This window comes from Bombus affinis, chromosome 1 (assembly GCF_024516045.1).
Source record: "Bombus affinis isolate iyBomAffi1 chromosome 1, iyBomAffi1.2, whole genome shotgun sequence".
NCBI classification, from domain to species: domain Eukaryota; kingdom Metazoa; phylum Arthropoda; class Insecta; order Hymenoptera; family Apidae; genus Bombus; species Bombus affinis.
In genome coordinates, this window is record NC_066344.1 from 11,077,126 (window position 1) to 11,100,108 (window position 22,983).

The 22,983-nt window shown below is 41.6% G+C and overlaps 1 protein-coding gene across 6 annotated transcripts in view; it reads left to right on the plus strand.

The window, feature by feature from the left end:
* LOC126917046 (discoidin domain-containing receptor 2) overlaps positions 1–22,983 on the plus strand; it is a 220,469-nt gene that overhangs the window by 39,434 nt on the left and 158,052 nt on the right. For 5 of the 6 annotated variants that reach the window (XM_050723456.1, XM_050723447.1, XM_050723437.1 and 2 more), the window contains exon 3: positions 7,369–7,433. The exons of the other annotated variant lie outside the window; for it this stretch is intronic. The gene's annotated coding sequence lies outside the window, so the exon portion shown is untranslated. The remainder of the gene's footprint in view (positions 1–7,368; positions 7,434–22,983) is intronic. 6 annotated transcript variants of the gene reach the window in all.

The window sequence follows — 22,983 nt, forward strand, 5'->3', positions numbered from 1 at the left end:
GACTGTACATGGAATCGAGATGCGACGAACGATAGAGCTGTAATTACAGATAGCGGGGAAACGTATGCCTGCGTTGTAACATGATGTAAAAGTCACCGATACTTCTGTTCACCCCCGTTATATTGCACACCCTCGACCGCGTCTAGACGCTTCGTGCAGTCGAGTGTTATCGTGAGTGGTAGATACGGCATGTGGAGCGAATGACTCAACGGTTTGTACAGCTCGTGTGTTGCATGCTGTTACGTGTCCCAGACACGTTTTGCAACATTCTGCAATCTAGGGTGACATATTGCTCGGCAACGCGAAAAAACCGTGCTCTACCTTTGTACCACTGGAAGGGACGTCAGCGGTAGCTTTGCTCCTACTAGAAAGTCAAGAAAACCTACACATCGTGGTATGACTTGTTCACGGGTGCTACGTTTGACACGTTCACTGCGGATTTGATTTTCATCTTCCACGATGCTCTGTGCTAACAGATAGTTTTCGTACAATACCTATCTGTATATTGTCAAACTTTAAAAGTGTGTTTTATACGAATTTTATGAATTGAATGAAATTTAGTAGACTTTTTTATCATCTTCCATATTCAATCTTTATTTATAGTGCAGGAGGAATCATCGTTAACACGAAGATTGAATATCTCGTTTTATATGAATAAATTACAGGAACATTTTTACCCCTATTGTGACGACTGTTATACGTTTACTTGAGAAGTAAAATAGTTCATATAGTTTGATAGAATAATAAATGTAATTTAAAAATGGATTGTAAAATCCTCGTTGAAAGACGCGATATTGATATTATCGTACCTTAAAGATAGTACCTTAACGTTAACATTTAAGATTCACTGGTTAAACCAGTATCTGGAAAATGAGGTGTTTTGTCGTTACCTTCGTTAATACTATCGATCGCAATGGGTTGCCGATTGCTGCGCAAGATACAGTAGCGATTGAATCTAAATAACGATACAGAGTCTACCATATGCTCCTGTTTCGTGCAGGATGAATATTCTGATGTAGCGGGCTGTCAGGTTTAGCACACAATCAAGCATTATCAGGTACGGTCAGACGGTAATTAATGGCTCGGCCTGGTCAAACAGTAATCAATAATCAATGGTCACTCATAATCAGGTCAATGGTACGAAGCCACATCACTTAGATCGGATCTAAACGTCATATCAAATTCAAAGGTAAACATCGGTATATACCAAACGGCTGGTCACCGTATGTTCTGTTAGCCGAAGTCCAAATACAATGTGCATCCGTGAATAAATCCCTTTAATTATTTTATCCCTTCTCGCGGACGATATTTATTTAAAAAGAAACGATTCGTATTAACGATAATTCAAAAAGATATAGGATATCCATCAAATGCAAATGGAAATGTATGTTGGTGACGATGTGCCTTTAAGATAGCCTTTCCAAAGATAGTTCGACGATATTTTGAGTTGGAAGGATTTATGGTAGATGCTTAGACTGTATGTACCTGGTCAGTGAGAGTGCGGATGGAATTGTGTAAATCCTCAACGATAACTATAACCTACTACCTCGAAGACACATTGCTGTCAGATATCGAAAGATTGATTGTTAGGCACGACAGAGTTTGAGTATAGCAAGTAATCCCAGGTTACGTTGTCTTAACACCAAAACTAACCAAATGACTCGTATTAAATTCTTCGCTTTTGCTATACTTTTAATTAACGATATATAACATACGTAAATACATATTAATAATCGATCATTCTAGTGCTATAAAATAGTAATATTATTCGTGAAAGAACTATCTCCGTAGTAAAGAAGGTAAAGGAGCTTTCTGAACCGAGGACTATGAAGAATATCAGGCGATTGATCTCACAACTTGAAAAAATATTTGAGTGATCCACGCAGTAATTTAGCAATAAAATTTTCTTTGCCCAATAAAAATTTCTAGCGTAGATATTTTTTCAGTTGAAACAGAGAATTCGCATCGAAGAAACAAACGCCACTTTATGGGGAGGTAAAGAGGAGGAGGATAAGACTGGAAGCTTGGAAGTGGAGGCAACAACGATTAAGGTTACACCTCGACCTCTAACCTCAGCCCCACGTTCGCGTGGAATCTCTTCTGGCAATAGCAGCCTCGAGTCGAAGCTTCCTTGCTCGTTCGCGAATACGTAGAGCTGCGAGTCTCGTGCAGCCAGTGCAGAAGCTATTACTCGACGAAAACTTACTTTTCTCGGGGAAATTACTTTCACGAAGTATCTTATTTCGTTGGCGACGCGAGGAGAACGGCGCGGCGTCGTTGCTTTCCCATTTTCGAGATTTCACCGCCGAAGGAGCGGCCAGCAGGATCACGGAAATGCGCCTGCGTCGTTAAGCGTATTTTCGGGTGGCTTAGGCTTCATGCTCATAGATCAACACAGCTAGAAACAGAGTAGGCTTCCAATTGAATGGGGTCGATCGTTTACCCGTATGGAGAACATCGTTCAGCCAAATTAGATAAAGTTTCCAGTAGGATAAATACAACGAGTGACACCCTATTTGTTTGGAGGGGTTGGTTTTACGAAGGGTGTCTCGGGGCGCGAACGTTTTGATTATATTTGAAAATAGGGGAACTATGATTGATACCTTTATGCGGATAAATTTTCTATTTATGAATGATATATGGATGGATGTTAATTTTTGTGCAATTTTCGTGAAACGTTTACAACATGCTTATACGATGTCAAAAATATCATTTCAGCGTTTAACAGATGCGTTTACAGTTTACACAGGCTAAATTTTATAGTTTCCCGATTCGAATCGGGCAGATATTATCAAACGATAAACACTGTTATTACCAATTTCGAGAAATCCTTCCTCCGTTGCAACGCTTTCATCACCATCGGTCGGTCTTTTGTGTATTCTTCAACATATCGAGCCTGTAATCCGATATCGACAAATCCGGTTAAAACGAAAACAGTCACTTAATACATCAAGTGGAACAGGCTGAACATTTGTTGAGCTCTCTGCAAATCCTGGAATCCATATCGTTGGTAGGTCGCTGTACCAGCAACAGCGGGACGAAATTTCGCTGCAACTTTTCACTATACCATGCCAAGGTTTTTCTTAATATCATAGAAACGGACTTTAATCGGATAACGTCGAAATAGCTACGGGATTAAACAACAAATCGATTGGATTTTCATAATTCTTTTAGAGAAAAGAAAAAAAGAAAAAGAAAGAAAAAGAAAGAGACATACTTAATTATTAAGGATCTTAAAATAAAACGTGCATTTCACTTCGACCGGAATATTCACGGAAATAGGCAAAATAGAATCTCTTGCGCGAGGTAAGCCAGAATGTGGGTTAGGAAGCTCTAATCAGAATACATTGAATTATACGGTTATCGTGGCCACGCATAACGTTGCATAATGCGAAGCATTCGATCAATTATGCGACGATATTTGTGCTTAATTATGCAAGTAAGCCAGGCATTCTCGCGCCGTTATCGGCAATCACTTTTCGGCCCCGATATTCGCGCGGATTACAGATTCCTAATCACCGATGCCGTTTGTCCAACTTCGCACGATCCGATCGCGATAATTAACGAACCGTTACAGGCGAAATGATTTTCACGTTTGAATTATTCTTCCGTTAATTCCATTTCAACCGCTAATGCTTCCATCTTCTATTGAAATCGGACGAGAGAGGCGCGCGTCCGATCGCGCTAATAACACGCCGTATCCTTTTCGATTTCTCTTCCGACTGTTCCTCATTTGGTTCTTATCTACTCGCGGACGCTTCTGGCCCCGAAGCAAAGAATTTGCAGTTTTAATTATTACTCTCAATACTTCTCCGGGTTCCGCGAAAAATTAGATTTCCGGCCGGAATGGTTTCAGCCTCCGCCCGGGGATTACCGCTCGTAATTCAACTTGACGGGCGTCAGCGGAGCTCGATACGGAAAGGAATCACGTTTAATTCTTAAATTTGCCTGATAATCCAGTTACCGTGGACTTCATAGTCTCGATCGATCGGATTCGATTCGATTCCCGGTCACTGGACACGCTGCTTTCGATATCGATGGCGAACAGTATGTACGTGCGAATGAAACAAGATGGAAAAACTAGTGGATTCGCTTAGTGAGAGGGATGAGAGCGTAAAAGAGAAAATCTGGAGTGGCAGTTAACAAGAAGATAACAGGAACACGCGTGCTCGGGGATGAAGGAGGCAAAAAGCGTCTGCTTGAGATCGTGGCACGCGACCACTTGCATTTCATCCCTTTGCCCCTTCGTTGCTCGTATCACCCTGGCACCTTGACTATCACTCAACGTCTTAACCCTTTCGTAACGAGTAGACGGTACGCGTGTCAGCGTCTACCAACGAAGAAGCTTTCTACCAGTGCCTTCTTCTTAGCGCTGGTTAACCTTTCGTCTCTTCCATCTGTTTATTTCTCTTCGTAAGAGCCGTCTCTCGGTTCTTTATCCTCGTCTTTGTCTTCCCATTGGTCGTCGTGATTTCCCTCCCAAGATCTCTCGTGCTCTCGCGACCAACGTTATGTCTGAGATCTTTATGACTCGACGTAAAGGCAAACGACCTCGTCGTCACTCTCTCCGGCTATTCGGCCGGAAAGAGAGGCCGAAAGGTGGAGGACCGCGTGAAAGAGGAAACGCTAGTCGGCGAAGGAAATAAAGCATTTCGCGAGGCGACTGAATGCAGAAGGAAAGGGGCAGAGGGGATGGGCGCATAATTTTCGTTTCTTCCGCGGCCGTATTTCGCGGAGACAATGCCGCCTGGGAACCGCAATCCTGGATGCAACCGACCCAGAAAACACGTCTGGGATTACTGTACAACGATAGCTTGCTTTTCTACCATGCCTATTTGTCTCTGCGGCTACGTGTCCACACTTTCGTCCGGCCATATCTGTATGGAGGAACTGAACGACATGGAACAAAAGTGCGAGACGGTTTGTTTTTCGTGGTACGGAGAGACATAGAGAGAGAGAGAGAGAGAGAGAGAGAGAGAGAGAAGAAAGTTAAGGACGAGCGATTAGACATAGCCGGCAGACGTTACCGTGAGAGCGTGATTCTGGATTGGACGGGCAGATTAAGTTCTTCTATGTATATACTTTGTGATTATCCCGTGAAATCATGGTTGGAGACGATTAGTGTTTTTATAGCCATAATATTGTCATTAAAATACTGCGTATACGAACGTTCGCGTCTTAAACGAGTTTAAAGTGGAATTTCTTATGATGAAAAGAAGTTAATAATTTCCAGGAAATGGGAATTGGAAAGATCTAAATTATGTATCGTACTTAAAAATGTATTTTATTATGTAACCGGAATTTCTACTTTGTTGTTTATGTTTGGTGGCTGGATTAACCTATGATTAAAGATAGATTAGGTCTACCTGTAATTTCCAGGAACTACCGATTTAATTTGACGTTGATAGTCGTGCCAGATGTAGACCTCGATCGTACAGTATCTACTCCGTTACGACAGTGAACGTACGAACTCACAGTGCATTTGCTTCGATCGAATATCTGGGAGGTTCGTTTTAATTAACATCACGTCTCTACGTAATAGTGAAAAATGAAATATTCCGTTAATTGAACGATTCGAAATAGGAAGAGGTAAGATAAACGTCGTTCAAAGCACGTCAACCTCTAACCGACGTTCACATATCGATTCCCTATGGAATCTCTTTGGCGGAGATTGCCTGGATCGTCCGGTTGAATGCGCGGGAACCGAACTACGGAAGATGGGAAACTTCCGAATGCGGACGGGGTCCAGGTCGAAGTTTCTTGTTAAATTTGTAAGGCTAGAAACTTTTTCTATTATTAAATTCGCGACGTAGGTTATCCAGCGACTCCCTTAACTCTTATTCCGATAGAAGCTGGAAGCCAATCGCGTTATTCCGCGAATTAAACGCGATCCTTCGACATATTCCACGGTGGTATTCGGAAAACTGGAAAAGTTGCTCCTGCAGCGCGAAAAACTTTGTATAGAAGCTAGATATTCTCAATAATAATAAGAAATGATTGTTAACGATAAATTATTGTTATTATCTTTGTTCTATCGGGTCGTTGAGAAAGTTCGTAGCGTTCCTGAAAATCGATACTTGCAACTTCTATCGAATAAATGAAATACTGGTAACTCAGAATTGGTCAATATAAAGGGTACCGTCTTGAACGAAATAACGTCAGAAATCATGCTACGAGCTTAGCTGCAGCTTTACAAGTACCTTCGAAAAAAACTTTTACGAATCTTCTTAAAACATTTTTTACAAACATCTTTACAATTTCACAAAAGATCGAATATGTTGAAGCTTACTCAAGATCAATGAAAGTATGTTAAATTAAAAACTACTTCAGAAAATTTATTTCTTAAAAGATCGAAATATTATTTAATGAAGTAATCACGTAACTATTCGAAGAGGTACTAAAATTATTATTCAACAAAGTGTTAATCTTCTGGAAATATATTGTCTTAAAATTTTTCTTCCATTTCTAAGAACTTCCAGTACTATAAAGCAATGTACGTATATATATATAATACTGGTATAATAAGAAGCAGAGAAATATAAAAATCTCCATGTTTCTCTGCCACGATATTTCAATACGAATAAGATCCGTAGCATTGCGCGCTGAGTTCGCGGAACTAACCTCGCAATGTAACGCCGTGTCATCGAATGAATTCGTTATTAGACTAAATAACTCTCCAGCGAACCGAAGGGACAGACAGGCGAATAGACGAAGCCATCCACAAAGTTACTCGATGAATCCGCTAGGAATAGTTTGTCAGTGTCTTCGTCAAATTTCCAACCAGTCGCGATACAATCTCGCTCCCGTTTTCGCATTAAATCAGACGTAGGTTGGTACGCGAGCGTATTTGCACGACCTCGCCGCGCGGTTCGGTGCCGCCGCATCTCGCGACGTCTACGAATTCCTTAAGCGAAATATTATACAGGAAAGCAGCCATGGTACAAGCGGATATGCGCGCCAGGCCTGTGTTTTATTGCCGGCACGCTTGGATAAATATGCGGACGCCTCCACCACGTCCTCCTACTCGGCCGTAAAAATGATAAAGAAGGGTATCGGCTGGCCGATCGGACTGAGATGTAGAAATACATACGGAAACGCGCTGTCGCGAACGCGGCTACCTCTTCCGCTCGTCCTCGAATCAATATTGAATCCTTTTCCACTGTCACGACCGATTTCAAGCTTCTTATCGCGTCGTTTCTGCCGCGAATCGTCCCCCCTCCCCCGCTTGTACTTATAGGCAATTTTGCACATGATCGTCTAGATATCGAATTTATCTATTCGAGTAGTAAGAAGCATAGATCTTTATACGGAACAGCTTCGAGCTTACTAGAATTAACTTATCGCTTCTGGTTTCACGTGTGCTTGCAGGGTTTCCAATCGCAGACGAAGATGCAGTGAAACGTAGGACGCGCCGAGACACATCCCCACGATCGGTGAGTACCTTTTTCTATCCAATCGTGTCTTTTCATTCGTATTACCCTTAAATCGCGAACCCGCCGCGTTGGAAAGCAATTGACTGTCTCAGTCGGAATCGAGTTCGGACGGTAATATCGTTGACGGTGGCTTAAAAATTTCTAAGCTCCCGGAACCGAAGATTCGTGGCTTCCCACGAAAAGTCCCCGAAACTTTCCCGGCGCGAGACGTTCTCGACCGCGATGATTTCCAAGCGTGGAATATTATTCGGTCGAGCGAGCTGATCGGCCCACCGGCTGCACAGGGCGTCTCTCATGAATTTCATAAAGTTTCATCCGTCCTGTACATTGGAAGTTTCACGAGGCCCGTGAAAATTGGCGCCTTTCGACGCTCGCCTAAAGCTCCGTCCAAATCGAAATCTAAGCTGCGGCATCAATATACGGCGGCTCGTACTATAAATCCTGGTCGCTTTTCTCGCTGGGAAATGGGGTTACGAGATGCGGCTGCTGCGACCGACCAATCCAATCAACTTACCTGAGAGACTTATGACAGGAATTTCATAAAACGAGGAAGAAAGGGCAGCTTTAGGCAACGACGAACGACTACGATAATTCAGACGATTTTCAGCTTTTTGCTATATCCCCATCTTATTTCTTGTTCGTCAGCCTTTAAACTATATTCTTAATCGATTTTCAAAGGTTTTATCAACGCGACCACTCTATTACTCGGTCAAAGATATCAACTTTGTACCCTGGTATAGTTCCAGCAACCAAGAACACCCGTTTCATCGAACCTATTAATTTAATTTCAAACGCGACCGGGCTATAAACGTCACTAGTCATCGTGCGTCCATCTGTGTCTGTCCCGGGCTCCGTGTAAAATTCATTCCCCTTTATAACAATAACGACCCTCCGTTCTCTGTGTTCGCCCGCTGAATCATTCATGTTGTCGAGGGGGTCAGGTTTGTGGAGTGTTCGTCAGCTACCGTGCGATTAACGTGCATTAGCCAAGGCAACTTCACATCCCCGAAGAGGGCAGAAGTGGCCTTACAGGGAACAAGGAAGCTTCGAAACGCGCTCCCGCCACGCTACTGTATCCCATTGTCGCTCTACCTCGATTCCCCACCTGCTTGTTAATAGAAACGTGTCTGTACATTTAATTTTTCTTTCATTATCGTCAGATATCGTAGCTACTAGATTCTTTGTTTCTATTAAACTCCCCCAACCCTCCACCTTTTCATTTTGAAGAGCTCAGATATTGCAGAAACTCGGGACAATTTTGTATTACAAACGAGTAACTTCTTCCTCTCCCTAACAATATCTCGGATAGAGTTCTGGAGAGACTCGATCAAAAGATCGAGAATGCTAGTCGACGAAAACGAAACACGGCTAGAAAAGCAATAGAAGGAACAACTGGCCGGAGCTTAACTACGAAATTGAAACGAAAATGCCATACTGTATCCTATACGCGAAGGAAGAAAGAAACAGAAGCCGATTAAACGCTTTGTTTTCTTCCACCCTCTCAGCTCTTACCCTTTTCTTCTCCGCTCGCCTCTTACATTCTGCTCGAGAAAATCCAGTCGATGCTGGCGGAGTCCAGGCACAGGCAGAAATCCGCGGAAGCGAAGGCAAGGGTAAGTCCGTTGCGAGAATGCGTAAGCGAATTACTGAAGTTCCTCGGCGAAGAGGCTCGGGTCCGAAGGTAAAAATCCTTTGAGCGCCTTCGTCGAGGCTCCGACATCGGGATGATCGACGAGGGAGTTGGGGAATGCTCGATCTTCGTTACTCGTAGAGACGCATTAATTCGTGATAATACGATCGTCAGACTTCAGCCACTGAGTTCAGTGACAGTGATTTCGCGATGTTTAATTGGCTAGCGAATTGATCGATTCGCGTTTTAACGTCTTTGATACGGCGCTCGTTCGCCGCGTAGTGACACTTTACGATAACCATAATATTTATCTAAATCGGACGATATCTAATAGTTATTTAAGCTGAGAAATTACACAAAAACTGACAAACTACGTATGCGTAATGAATTGCCGGAACGACCAAACGGGAGAATGTATACAGTCGATTAAAAATGATAGTAAGTTGTATCTACATTTTTGCAAATTGACGAGTTTAACCGATCATTGGACGTAAGGACGTCTTAGGCGACTGTCGACTAGACGCTCGAAAAAGTTAAGGAACGTTCTTCGATTCCTCTGTAAAATAACTCGAAAGAGATTCGAGATTGCCATGGCCCGAGCTATTGACTTCTTCCTACTCGTCGACATAAACTACCTTTTTAGACGGTAGCTTCTTTGTATCGAGGACGCGCGCGCTGCTGTGAGTTCCCAGGATTTCTTGCGGTCGCAGTGATACGCAATCTTGACCGTATAAATTCGTTCGTATCCCTTTCTCTCGGTCTCGTTCTGCCGAATGTAGGGCGTGGTTCAAGGGAAATACGATCGAATAGCATACAGCGATGAAACCGTTTCCTTCTTCCGATCCTGCAATTGAAACGAACTCGGCCTGCTCTTCGTCGAATCGAAACAACGATTACGCGGACGCTGTTGCTTCATTGCAGAAACTCGCTGCTATTTTGCGACGAAAGCCTCGAACGTATAGTTTTGTATCGACGCGGTTGTTATCAGAAATAATAAGGTCGCAGCCAACGGCGGGTATCCCGTGGGAATCGGTTTGTTTGACGTGGTTCCACGACGATTCACCCACCCACTGACCGAACAACGCGTCACCACTTGACCGACTTTTCCGATTATTTCTGATAACCTTGTTCATCTTCTAGTTCTGCTCGTCTAGCTTCTCCGATAATATTTCGCAGGGTATTTCGACATGGAATATATATCGAAACTGTATCTAGATATTACGTTGAAAGATGGAAGAGCAAATTGCAAACTATTGCGGTTTATTAGATAATTAGAAAAATTGGAGGAATAACCAATGAAGATCTGGCAAACGGTACGTTTAGCTTTGATACAGGTGAAATATGCAGATACCGCGTTTGTATGCATATGCAACAGTGGCCACAGTATAAATACCATATTGTGGGAAAATATTTAATGACGTATCGACAAATGTGAACCGCGCGAGGATTACACAGGGCTCTGCGGCACATCGGTTTCCATTCCAACGTTACCACTGATTGGTAATGTTTAATGTTTAACCAAAAAACGGTTAACTACATTTGTAACATCGCGCATCGTCGTTATTCGATAGCAACATTCGAGGAGAACGACCTTTTTACATAAATTTTCGATCATTTAAAAATTACAATTGAACATTATTACCATTTGTTGACAGTTATAATTACAAAAGTGCAAAAATGTTTAGATTCAGTTCGTTAAATTCTTATTATTAGGATTCAACAATTTAAAGAATGTAAAAATACGTATATTGGAGTTTTGTTATAAAAAAACGAAAGCTTCGAATTGGTAGAATAAAAGGTCACTTCATCCATTTATAAAATGTTGTATAATAAAACTATAGTATACATACGTTATCAACTATAAATAGATCTCGTATAAATGCACGATGCTGAATGTTTTTTGACATCTTTTTAAAAAAATGAGAACGAACTCGTTAGGCAATCTAATTTTTCTCAAAAATATCCATTGTTCTTGCATTTTGTTAGGAAAAATGGAAATAAAGGCAGAAGTATTACGCCTGTTAAACCGCACGAAGTATGCAATTACACCAATAAGGATGGCTCTGTCTTAAAATCGGCATCGAGCGGAAGGAAGGAGAGTGGGGCGCAAGATTCTAGCGTCGAAGGCGTTAAGCTAAGCCGTAATCGTCTTATTCCGTGTTAAATCTCTTCTTCGCCCGGCCTTCCGTTCCTCGAAAGCGCTTCCGACTACAGTGCCGACGATATGACTTGGCGCTATTGTCTCGAGCTTACAGGCACGGCTACACGCTTATAAGCCGCTGGCTTCGGAATGCAAGGATTAAAAGCCCGTCTTGCTTTCTTTGAGGAGAACCTCCGACGGCATGGTTGAAATGCTCCGCTGCCGTAATGTCACTCCGACCAACGACAAAATAAATCAAGAATTCGCGACCAGCGTACGCATCGTTTCACTGGTCTCTCCCCTTTTTTTCTTTTTACCTTATTTCTACTGAATTTCATATCCTTCTTTTCAAAAGGTCCCAGGAATTTTACAGAAACACTGCTCGGATTCAATTAAAGGAATTGTCATGTCATTGAGTGGAATACTTTTTTTTTTTTAATTCCACTTTCAAAGCGGAAAAAAGATTTCAAGGAAAAGAACGTAGAATATTTTTCGAGGTTTTTGTGGAAATATTTCTCGACTTTGTAAGAATATTACGTTGATATTGTAGTGTGTTTTAATATAATTAATTTTGTAATACAATAGCAACGAAATTTTATCGATTAACTATTCGTGGTTTTCGCCGGAAGAGTATCCATAAAGCGGCGTTTAAAATCATACGCGTTATTCGGTAGTATTGTAGTTTTTACGCTAATATGCTACGATGATATACGTTATTTCATCAAACATTTTGTACAGCGTTCATACGAGAATTTTATTCGCTATATCATTCCTGAAACGTTTTATGGTTATCTTAAATTACGTTGAAATAAATTTTGGATACTACGAATGGCCCGTACTGCGGATAGTCGGTCGGTCGTCAAACCTTTCTGTGTATCGGTATGACCGTATGATTTAACGAAACGGGCAAAGCGTTTAACAAAACGGACAAGATATCGTACAAGATGGACTGGGCATTCGGGTTTTTACGCAAAGGAAACGTTTCACTTTGCCAAACCAGATTCGATATCACGGATATCGGACTAACACAGTGCAATTGGGGAGTCTAGTATTCGAACTCTTATATAGGTCCCATGGAACTTTACGGCTTCGAGTATGCTCATATTTTCCACCGGTTCAGACATTCTTGCGTGTTTTATGACGACTGACGAGACGACAGCTATAGCGAATAATAACGAGGAAAAGGTCAAGAAATTCCGATAACGCGATACGAGTCTCGGAATTCCGCGTGAAATAAAAATCCGATTCAATTCGGGGTTTACGATCCCGCGATCCTATTTCTTCGTAAAAGCGTTGACGATAAATAATTTCGAACACATTCCATCGTCAAGAGAATCAAGATCCCTTTGTTATATTTCCATGATAAAAGGGATTATTCCTGGCGTACTACGGGTCTAAGGAAGCTCGATCGACGTCTCGAGATCGCTCAACGTCTTCCGCATTATCAATTTAAAGCTACCTTTCTCTCATCTTCTATTCTATCGCAAATTCTATTTCCACGCTGATTTGTCTTCTCCCTTCAGGCGGACGCACGGCCTCGTAACGCAAAAGTATCTCGCGCATTCCCATAGACCTCGGTGAAAGAAACCGTTTCTTCGGCCGGAAGGGAAGAATAAATATTTGTTTCGCGGAAGTAGAGCGTAACCGCGAAAACAATCGATCCGACCGACGAAACCAAAATGCCAAACGGATTTGCATGAATCGAAGCCACGGATTCTGTCGTTGAAATCGACGATCTTCGAACGTAATCTGGAATGGTCCTCTTTAGGATCGTTTCTATGCGCGCGTCGCAAGGTCGTTCACCGAAAGATTCTGCTGATTCTTCCTGTACTACTTTGCTGAGGGGAATAATACCGTCCTCCACGAACGACAACACGATCCTGCTTTACTCGAACCGATTCGTTGACCGATTATTAGCCGGTCTGGCGAACCATTCACCTCGACATGGCTGCCGCTTCGCTTCTATTCTATACACCGAACGTCTTTATGCACCGCGACATAAACTTCCATGGAGGTCGGAAAGAAGAGCGGAAAGTGCTGTCGAGAATGCCAAAAACCTTTCGTTGGCAGAGTGCACGGACAACAGAATATCGGCTCGGTGGCTTTAGCGGTCTACGATCACTGGTTAAGGGGGAAAACGACACGAGGCTTTCCATGTCGAGTGTCGTGTTTCTTCGTCGTTGATGCTGTTACGTATAGAAACTGAAAAAATTCTTTTTCAAGTTTCTGTGGAGGAGGAATTTTAGCCAAGCATTTATTAAAAATTTGTGTTAACTCTTAAATTCCGCACTAGAGGTATGCATACCGTGAGAATTCTTGGGAGTCCTTGGCTAACTATACTGTTCGTATAAATACGTCCTCTGACCTGACCTCCATTGTCTCAGCGTTTATGACAATTAATGTAGCTTTGAACGGAAGCTCTCAGAGTACCGAGGCTACACCCTGTGCAACTCTATTAGGTTCCTGTCCCCAATTCCTAGCTATCAGTAGGTGACAAGCGGAGCAAATTACAATTTTGTCTTTTCATCGGTTCATTCGACTAGACCTGATTCTCGTGGTTGTAAAGAAATTTTTTACCTCGGCCTTGTTTTTAGTTTGAGCTTGAGCGATCTATCAGAAAGAACTCTTTTAGCGTTTAAGCTGTATCGATGAGCGTCTTTCCTTTCTCTCCATTTCGTTCAACCTTGTTTTCTCTTTCATTTACAGCACCACAAATACATCGATTTCTATAATACTATAGCTGTCGAAAGAGTATATAAAGTAACAAATAAGATTTTACAGCGTATAGCTAGCTGGCCGAACGTTGAACGTAGCTCGGTTAACGAGAAACGCGTAAAATACGGCTGACAGTGGCAACTTAGAAGGCGTTAATATCTAAGCGGGGTGTATTCGCAGAATATAGTAGGCGATAGCGGAGAAGCTGGCTAATAACGTGGAAGATTACACTGGCCACTTTTGGCAACGCGCGTACTTTCCCCACGAAGCGATCACCCCATGGATCGAATAGCCTAGATTCCCCTACCTCCTATTTTACCACCATCGTTGGCTCTCCGTGGCGAGATAAATTTTACAAATCGCCCGCGGCTCGATGCTACACGATCCTGCGTTTTACCACGTTATTATATTATACCCTCCGCCGCGCCGGACCGGCTGTAACGCAAGACAAACACATACGTCCCTGACAAATGAATTTTATTACGCGATTTCTGGGATTTGCACGACATTAATTAAATCCAGACTTTACGGATGGAACGAGTATCTTCCGCTCCAATTCGAATCTTCCTTTTCACGTCTTGTTCCGGATCCCTTGGCACGTTTATTTTAAAGTTACTTTTCCAGCAACGGATTACCGGATAATACGATTCTCAACGTTTAACGAATAAAACTTCTTTTCAAAGATATTTCATAATCCCCGATGTTAATAAAAATGACGACTTTTAGTGGAACTCCGGACAGATGATAAAAACGATCTCAGAAATGGAAAACAAACACTCTTGGAGTGAATACACAGGCTCGAAAAAGTATTCGAATGCTTGTAGGCACTTTGCAATTTCGTTAATACTTTAACGAGTGAATGAGCACGAATCTGATGTATAGAAATTACAAGATATTCAATGCAAGTGTATATTTCGCAAAGATCGACGTGATATTTAAATATCAATTATCCATCCTATTGGTAGATCTCAATGTGCAATGGTACCATACTTAACACTTACAATATACTGAAGATAGCTATTCATGCTTTGTACTAATTTTTTTGTTGAATGTTATGTTTGCAATAAATGGCTCGTAATTTCTATATACATGGCAGATTGGTTTTAAATTCTACCAATGTAATCACGTCGTATATATCGATATATCGATATAGTATAGTACCAGTGGAACGTCGAAATTGTTTATACAACGTATACAATATGGACGTAAAAATTTTCTATGGTAAGTGTTCGAATACTTTCATGAGCCGTCAATTTGGCGTTCGAATTTCTGCCATTATAGAAAATGCAATCCTCTGAAAACGAGTGGAAGGCGGCCGGAACAACGAAGAAAACGAACGCCGCGAACTTGACGCGAATACCGACAAACTGGTGACTGGATTTCTCCAGTCGAAATTCGCCTGTCCGAGCTTCGTGCTTGTTAGTCTAATTACTTGTAAGTGGAGTTGCGGCCGTAACGAACCAACCGACCGGCTGCTCCAAAACTTCTCGACGAGTAAACACGCCCGGCGCCGCAATATTATTCGGCCGATCCCTACTCACCACAACCCCCTTTCCACCCCTGTTCGTTTTCCTCTCGTCTCCCTGCGTGTAGCGTCCCTCTTTTTCTTCATTCACCCTCCGAGCTTCGCGAGCAATCTTCTTTGCGCAACCAGCAATTTTCCCCGACCGCGGGCGAACGACTTCTTCGAACAAGTTTTCATAAGAAGCAATTTCGCGGCAGGGGTAACTGCTTCCAATGCATTATACTTCCTCGTTACAATACTTTCCATCAGTTCACGAAATTCTATTTCTGGTTCATGATAAATAAATCAATTTAATCGGGCTGGTTTGTTACCCGCCGCGCAGATTGCTCTTTTTGCTGAATTTCGTCTCTGAGGTCGCGATTTGTGCGTTATTTTGCACGTTTGGTGTATTTCTGCCCTTTTGAACATTCTTGGTATTAGTAAATGTGTACGTATTCTCATATATTATTCGGTTCAGAAGTAGCTATGTGAATAATTAAGAGAGTTCGGTTTTAAAATACAAGTACGCCGAGTATATTCGGCAAATATTTTTTAATTCACAGCCTACAAGAATTATATTCATGATTTATGAAATTTGTACAAGCACTTTTAACTCTCGTTAATATCTGAATTTTGTAGATTTTCTGGTACATTGTCTTGTCAAATTTTTTTTCGTGATATCCTCGTTTCACCTATAATTTCAAATATTCTCAAGCCTGCCCATTCACATTTAAATCTTCGTTCTTCCCTCTGAAATATTTTTTAGTATAAAGCTAATGGAACTGAAACTTCTCGTACGTGCGTTTACTCGAAAGCATTTATACTCGAAACTAAAATTTCTCACACGCGTAACACGATGATATTAGTTAACTCGTTCACGTTCTGATTCTGAAAACAGAGGGCGGAATTTCCATTGTGCTTTATAAAGTTATTGTTAGCTTAAGCAACGCAGAGTTATACGAACTGACACGGAGCAGACGGTACTTTTTTTCGCAGCAACAGCGTAACGCTGCACCTCGTGCCCGATGAATTCCCATATATCGTAATCAGCTTAGGAACGGATGCGCGAGCGTTCATTCAAGCGTGTCTCATAGTATTTGCCCGCAGTAAACTTACACGGGAACGACGATGGGCTGAATGCACGTCGCCGTCACAAAGGGAAAAGAAGCGCGACTAGCGAACCCCCTGTGAAAACAGCCTCGCGGAAAAATTTGTTTATTCCGGTATACGGCCGTACGAGAAGAAGCTTCGTCTTCTGGCGACGTTGAATCACGTTGTGTACACTGTCTCGGTAAATTTCGCTAGCATTTCGCGTAAACATAATTAACCTGCAATAATTTCGCTCGCGGTGGAAATTCGTGTTTCACCATACCTTTCGCGGACGATAGTGGGTCACGTCATTTGAAATTATTTCTCGTTCCCTCTGCGTTCGAATTAATCTTGTAACAAATTAAACAGATCGTATCGAAAGATTTTTGAGACACATATGTATATCTTTATGGTACACGTTTGAGGATAGCTTTTGCCAAAATGAATTTCAGTTCAAACGAAAGTTACGTTTTAACTATGTGGCTTTTCCATTCTATGTCTATGTATTAATGATCTATTAAATAATGTAATAATGATTATGGATGAATACAGGGACTATACAAATTTACGGCTATTATATAACTTTCGATTCGAATGATCCATTCACTATTCTCTGTCTCCCTCTCTGTCTCTGTTTGTCTATCTGTCTGTCTGTCTCTCTCTCTCTCTCTTAAAAGCTTCACACGCACATCACACAGTCTTGTTAGATGCAGATAAATTTTCATGCATCCTAATCTGTGTATGCGTTCTCTGAATAAATCTTTACTCATTATCGATACCTGAGTATAAACAGCCGCTCAGTTCATTATCATTTAATATGAATCTTTTAGGCGAATCCTCTCTTCTGCTCAAATTTCCGCAAAATTTTCGCTCGAAATTATGGCACCATATGTACCTTAACAAGCAACGAACGTATTAACTTTCCGTTAGCTTTACGTTATACATTCGTAATCTGCGTGAATCAGAACCGAGTATGATACACACATCGGTTGGTTTAGATGCATCGCGTCGCGTTGCGGATGAACATCGCGTGTATTTAGTAAAGAAAACGAAGGGAATTTGAGCGTTCGATCGCAAAAGCAGCAAAGCAGCCATGAGCAAAGCTTATCGCCGGAATAAACTTCAAAGTCGCTTAATGGCAAAACTAATTACAGACGGCGTTCCGCGCACGGTCGCACGGCAGTATACAGCTGCCGGGATTAGCGTGACGTGCTTTTCGTGTCCGCTTTTACGGCCGGCACGCAGTTCTCGATGATAACATGGTCGCTTTCGAGTTTCGAGGCTTGAAAATTGAAAAACTTACGGCCGCGCTTTCTGCTTGAGCTTAATGCGTCCAGGAAGTAGCCGGTAAGCACGAGTGCTTTCGTGACATCGGTAACCTGACTTTTCTTTTTCGTTCTTTCGTTCTTTCAAACTTTGCCGTTTTTCCTCTTAAAGTCGTCTATTAAATGGGAAGATTAATTTCTGAATAATTTATCGCCCCGTAAGAGGTTATTATGTCAGACATTGGATATATATTCGAGTTCTTCTTTCGACGAAACGTCGTTTCGTTCCTCGCAGTATGCTCGTCGTTTATCCATTGTTAAAAAGTTTCTCGATGTTATCACGATGCAGGCCCCGATTCTATGCACGCTTTCATTAATACCAATAAAAACACCCTCGGCCTCGTGCTGGATTTTTTTCACGCGGTTAGTCGAAACACGCACATTCTTGGAATTCTTATTTTCCAAACGAACCCTTGATCGTATTTAGCGCTCGTAAAAGTCATTCACACCAGCGGCGCTAACGAGCTCGACATACGTAGCGAAATTTTCTCCCGAATCCTGTTGGCATATTTTCTCATCGCGTTGTATTAACGGAGTCGCGAAATAATTGCTTAGCACGGTGAAGTGACCACGATGAAAATTTTAAGTGGAATTTAACCATATAACCGTGGCTGGTGCAACGCTCCCTCTGTATTTTCAATTTTGCAATTTTCAACGGTGTCCCTTATTGAAACGTTAATTAATCTGCTCTACCCTTCGATCATCCTTCGTGCGTTTACTTTTCACCGTCAACGTAAACAATTTTATTAAAAGAGTAAATTAAAATTCTTTAATCCCGAATAATTAGTCGAGTAATCCGACGTCCCCTTTTAAGCCACGTTTCATCCGAACGATCGTCGAGATAAGAAAGTAATTTTTTCACCATCGTTCCAGGGAAAAATTGCGGATAATTTCGGGTGTACCATGGCACACAAAAACTTTCAGTAGAATTAACCTAATTACTTTCAAACGTGAGGGCCGTTAAACTGCGACGTTGCGCGTACCGGAGTAATCCTAACGTTTCGGGGAACGACGCTGTTAAAATCACTGTTCTGGAATGCGACTGCGTTCTGCCTCGCGAGAAACGTTTACCGCCAGACCGGCGATGTATGTAGCAGCGTATAAGACGTCAGCGGCGTGCACCGACTACCCCCGCCGCCATGAGCTTCGTTACAATTTATTCCATGCTCGTCCTTTGTAATTAAAAAAGCCCCGATTCATTAGGAGCGTCGCCTTAGAATTTAATTGCTTCGCCGATGGAATTTCTTCCGGTGGAATAACAAACCACCGGCTGAAAGAGAATTTTAACGGAACGCTGCGGCGGATTTCCGGAATTACGTTTGTAATTCAACCCGCCTGGGAGATGCTGGCTGCGCAGAACGAGGAAACGTTAGAGACGTCTTCGACGAAAATACCAGTTCTCGTCGAATTACGATGTAAATATCCGAATGCTACACTGTTTAGTTCTTTATCGGAAGCGCTAGGAAATGCAGGAACTATGTCTTTACATAGTCTACTTTAACGTTTCCTAAATATTATTTCAAAAGTTATTTCTAGCTCAGTCGGTACCTGTTGGAATACATCAGAGTGTCATATATCAACGACTCATTAAAAGATAAGGATATTTTGTGATCTGCAGACTCGATCGGGATGATGTGCAAAATGATAGTTCATTCATAGAAGTCATTCATATACATTATAGAAAGCTATACTCACGTAGAAGTTAGTTTTCTGCTTTTTTTTCACCTTAATAATCACTTTGTAAATGCAAGCTTGCGTGTAATGTAATGGTTGTGTTCAAGCAGTGTAACCTTTTCTTTCTGTGTTTATTAATGTACTTCTTTCTATCGCTGATCTTCCACGCAATTATACAGAGAAATTTTAGCAATAACCATAAATAACAAAGTATCAAGTCCTTAGAACTGAAACCAAAAACGATCGTCTCACGTGTAAACTCGTAACTCGCCTATAATCGATTGCACGCGGCATCGTAGCCAGCTGCACGTTTGTTCCAATTACATCCCCGGACCATTACGGCGTGCATGCTATTATAGTATACGCAATAAACTCTCGAGGCAATGCTGAATATTTATTACTATGGCGCGTGTTTACGTTGCACAATGGCACGGGAACCAGTCGAAGACGACATCATAGAGGATTTCTACTCATTGCGACTCTATCCTAATCTAAGAAGACGAGTGCCGAGTGAAACGGAGACGGCTGTTTGGAAGACGCGAATCGCTTAATTGGAGAACGCGTCGTGTCACTCGAAAGACAAGTAACTTGGATTCGTTGATATGACCCAGTGTGCAAAGGGAAGCAATCGAGTTAGGTTAGTTACGTCGAATTCAGGCTGCCACAATGGATGAACCGAAGGCTCGTACTTCCCGTGGAAACGAGTGCGCCTGGTTATAAAGAGTATCTTTACGTTTGCTGGAACTGGCGCGACCTGATCCGCTGTAATGAGAGACTTTAGAAGCCTATATGTACCTGTCTCCTCTGTACACACACGAACGGAACACAATTATTGTCGACAAAAGTTCTCTCTCGGTTTACTTTGCAAGTTATGTTCCTTCGAGAGAACTTGTTCACCGTGCCAGAACCACGTGCTCCTTATCCGAGAAGGAATTTAGCGTTGATACGGTGGAATCGATCGTGGAGAAGCAACGGCGCCTAAAAAATTCACTTTTATTGCTTGCTTGGTTGTTGGATCCCTGAATTATTACTGAGAATTTATCGCTTTGAAATGGTAGAAAATTGTGTTGTGTGTGTGGCCTGTCGAGGGAACAAAAGAGTCTGAATCAGAGGATTGATAAGTTTAGCGTTTAAACGTTGAAATGAATTAATTTAACGTATAAATAACACGAGCGAGAGATGAAAAATTCGAAGCAGTATAATTAAGTATCATTGGATAAATCAATGGTATTTCTCTGGATGGTATTTTATAACGGTATTGTAAAAGAACGTTTTATATCAGATTAATATATTGGGTAAAAATAGGGAGAATGAGGGTAGATACCGTAACGTTAAATGGTAATTAAATATCAGATTAACAAATGATCCTTCTATGGCAGCGGCGGAAGAAGAAATGTAAAGGGTGTAATTGAAGCCGATCCGACACGAATCGGCTTTCACGAATTCCCCTCTTTTTTCCTCTACAGTGGATTAATTAATCCACATCGTGGCTCTTTCATTATCGCAACGTCGGGACACGGTATACATAAATTACGTGTCGTGCCAGAGCGACAATGTCCAACGCCATTTTTCTGTTCAGTAGCAGCTTGTCACAGTACGCATATACAGGGTGATGCAGTAACTATTATTGGTTTTATATACTCGACACGGTAGAGATAACGAGTTAACTTTTATAAACTTGAAATTAAAAAAAAACGAAATACGATAGATTTGTATGTGAAAGTTCTAACAATAGCTCAATTAAATACTATTGGATTCCGTATTGGATTTCATATGGGAATTTCCGGAAACGAGGGTGTCGATTGTTAGTGAAACCAATACCAACCCAAGTATTCTCGATGTACTGAAACAAATGCGTAACACTAATAAAATAGTTTTATCACGATAAAGATCTTTTTCTTTATAAAGCAGATTTTTTATACACAACTTTTATTTTAATTATATATACATATAGCAGTTACGAAATATCAATAACATGTACTATGTTAGTGTACGATTTTATGGAAGTAGTAGCAGACTACAATTAAAAATTGAGAGATAAGTAAACCGAATAAGTATAGATCGCTGTAAGGGAAAATGAAAGTCTACGATGGACTTTTCATAAAGTCCATCGGCGATATACGATATGTCATCGACATTTTTCATTCTCTTCCAAGCATTTTCCATTTAATGAAACAACCCGTATACGGTCTCGATGCCATCGCGTGTATTAGGAAAAGTCGTTAATTACGTTGGCGGATGAATTTTGTGGCTGACAGACTGGTCTTTCCGGCGTAATAATGTTAAAAAAAAACGACTATTTCGCAAGTTTGCATGGTAATAAAGAAGCACGGCATGTTTACGAATAAATATCGAAACGTCGAATCCCGCTCGTCCACTAACGATTTCGACTTTGCATCAAAACGAGCGAAGCGTCAAATGAGTGGTCGGTATTTCCACAAACGATGAGTCGTATTTAATGGCCAATAGTGAAACCTTCGTACAATAACGCGATTACTGGCAACACACAGGCACGCGTCATTTGTGGCAAGCAACAATAAAGTAATCGATGCGGATTTTTGCTGATAGCGATCCTTACCTATCTGCAACGTGAATTTTGAATGGCCACGAGTGACCCAATAGTCAAGCGCTTTATCAATATGATTCGAACAAACAAAGTGTCGCTTTTGTGAATTAGCCTCGAAATTTTAAAGTTGAAAACGCAATGGTTTTTATTGCGTATAATAGGATTATATGGAAAAAATTCTAACGTTTGGAATTCGTTGCTCGTGAAAAACAAAAAGATTAGCCAAAAAGAGCGTCGTTAAAAATACTTCCTATGTTTTTCCTATCGCGACATTTCGTTTATCGATCGATCCGTAAAATGGTTTCTAGAGAGGCTCGTGGTTATTTGCGTTCGAAGGAGACGCATTTTGAACGAAAAAGATCGCCACGAAAGATGACGCCCCGCTTCATTAAAGACGCGTTGGGAGCGCGCGTACGAGAGACGGACTTGCGCAGCAACAAAAAAGAAGAGCAAGGGAAAAAGAAAAAGAAGTGCAACGTCCAACTTTGAAACTCAAATAAGGTACTTAACAAGTGTCGGGGCGGTTTCGAGGTTGGAAAGATGGACGAAAGAGAGTTTTCCTCCCGAAAGCTTCAGAGCGCACCAAGTTTCTTCGCTGTGCTCAACTTTGTATCGTGGTGCAAAAAGTGCCCGCTAATTTTGTCCCTCGGCTTGTACGTATGCATAAAACGCAGCCGAAAGTTCTCGACCAGGAATACCGATGCTCGTTGTGGTAAACTTCATGGACATTCGAGTTTTATACTGAAGTATACTAGAGCTTTTGTATTTTTGTAATTTTTGGTATCCATCGTAAAATAGATGAATGCCATTCACAGTCACTTCTTTTGTTCGTGTCTCTTGTATTACAATTTTTTAATCAATAATATTAGAAAGTATGGACAAATTAAAACTACGCGACCTTATTACT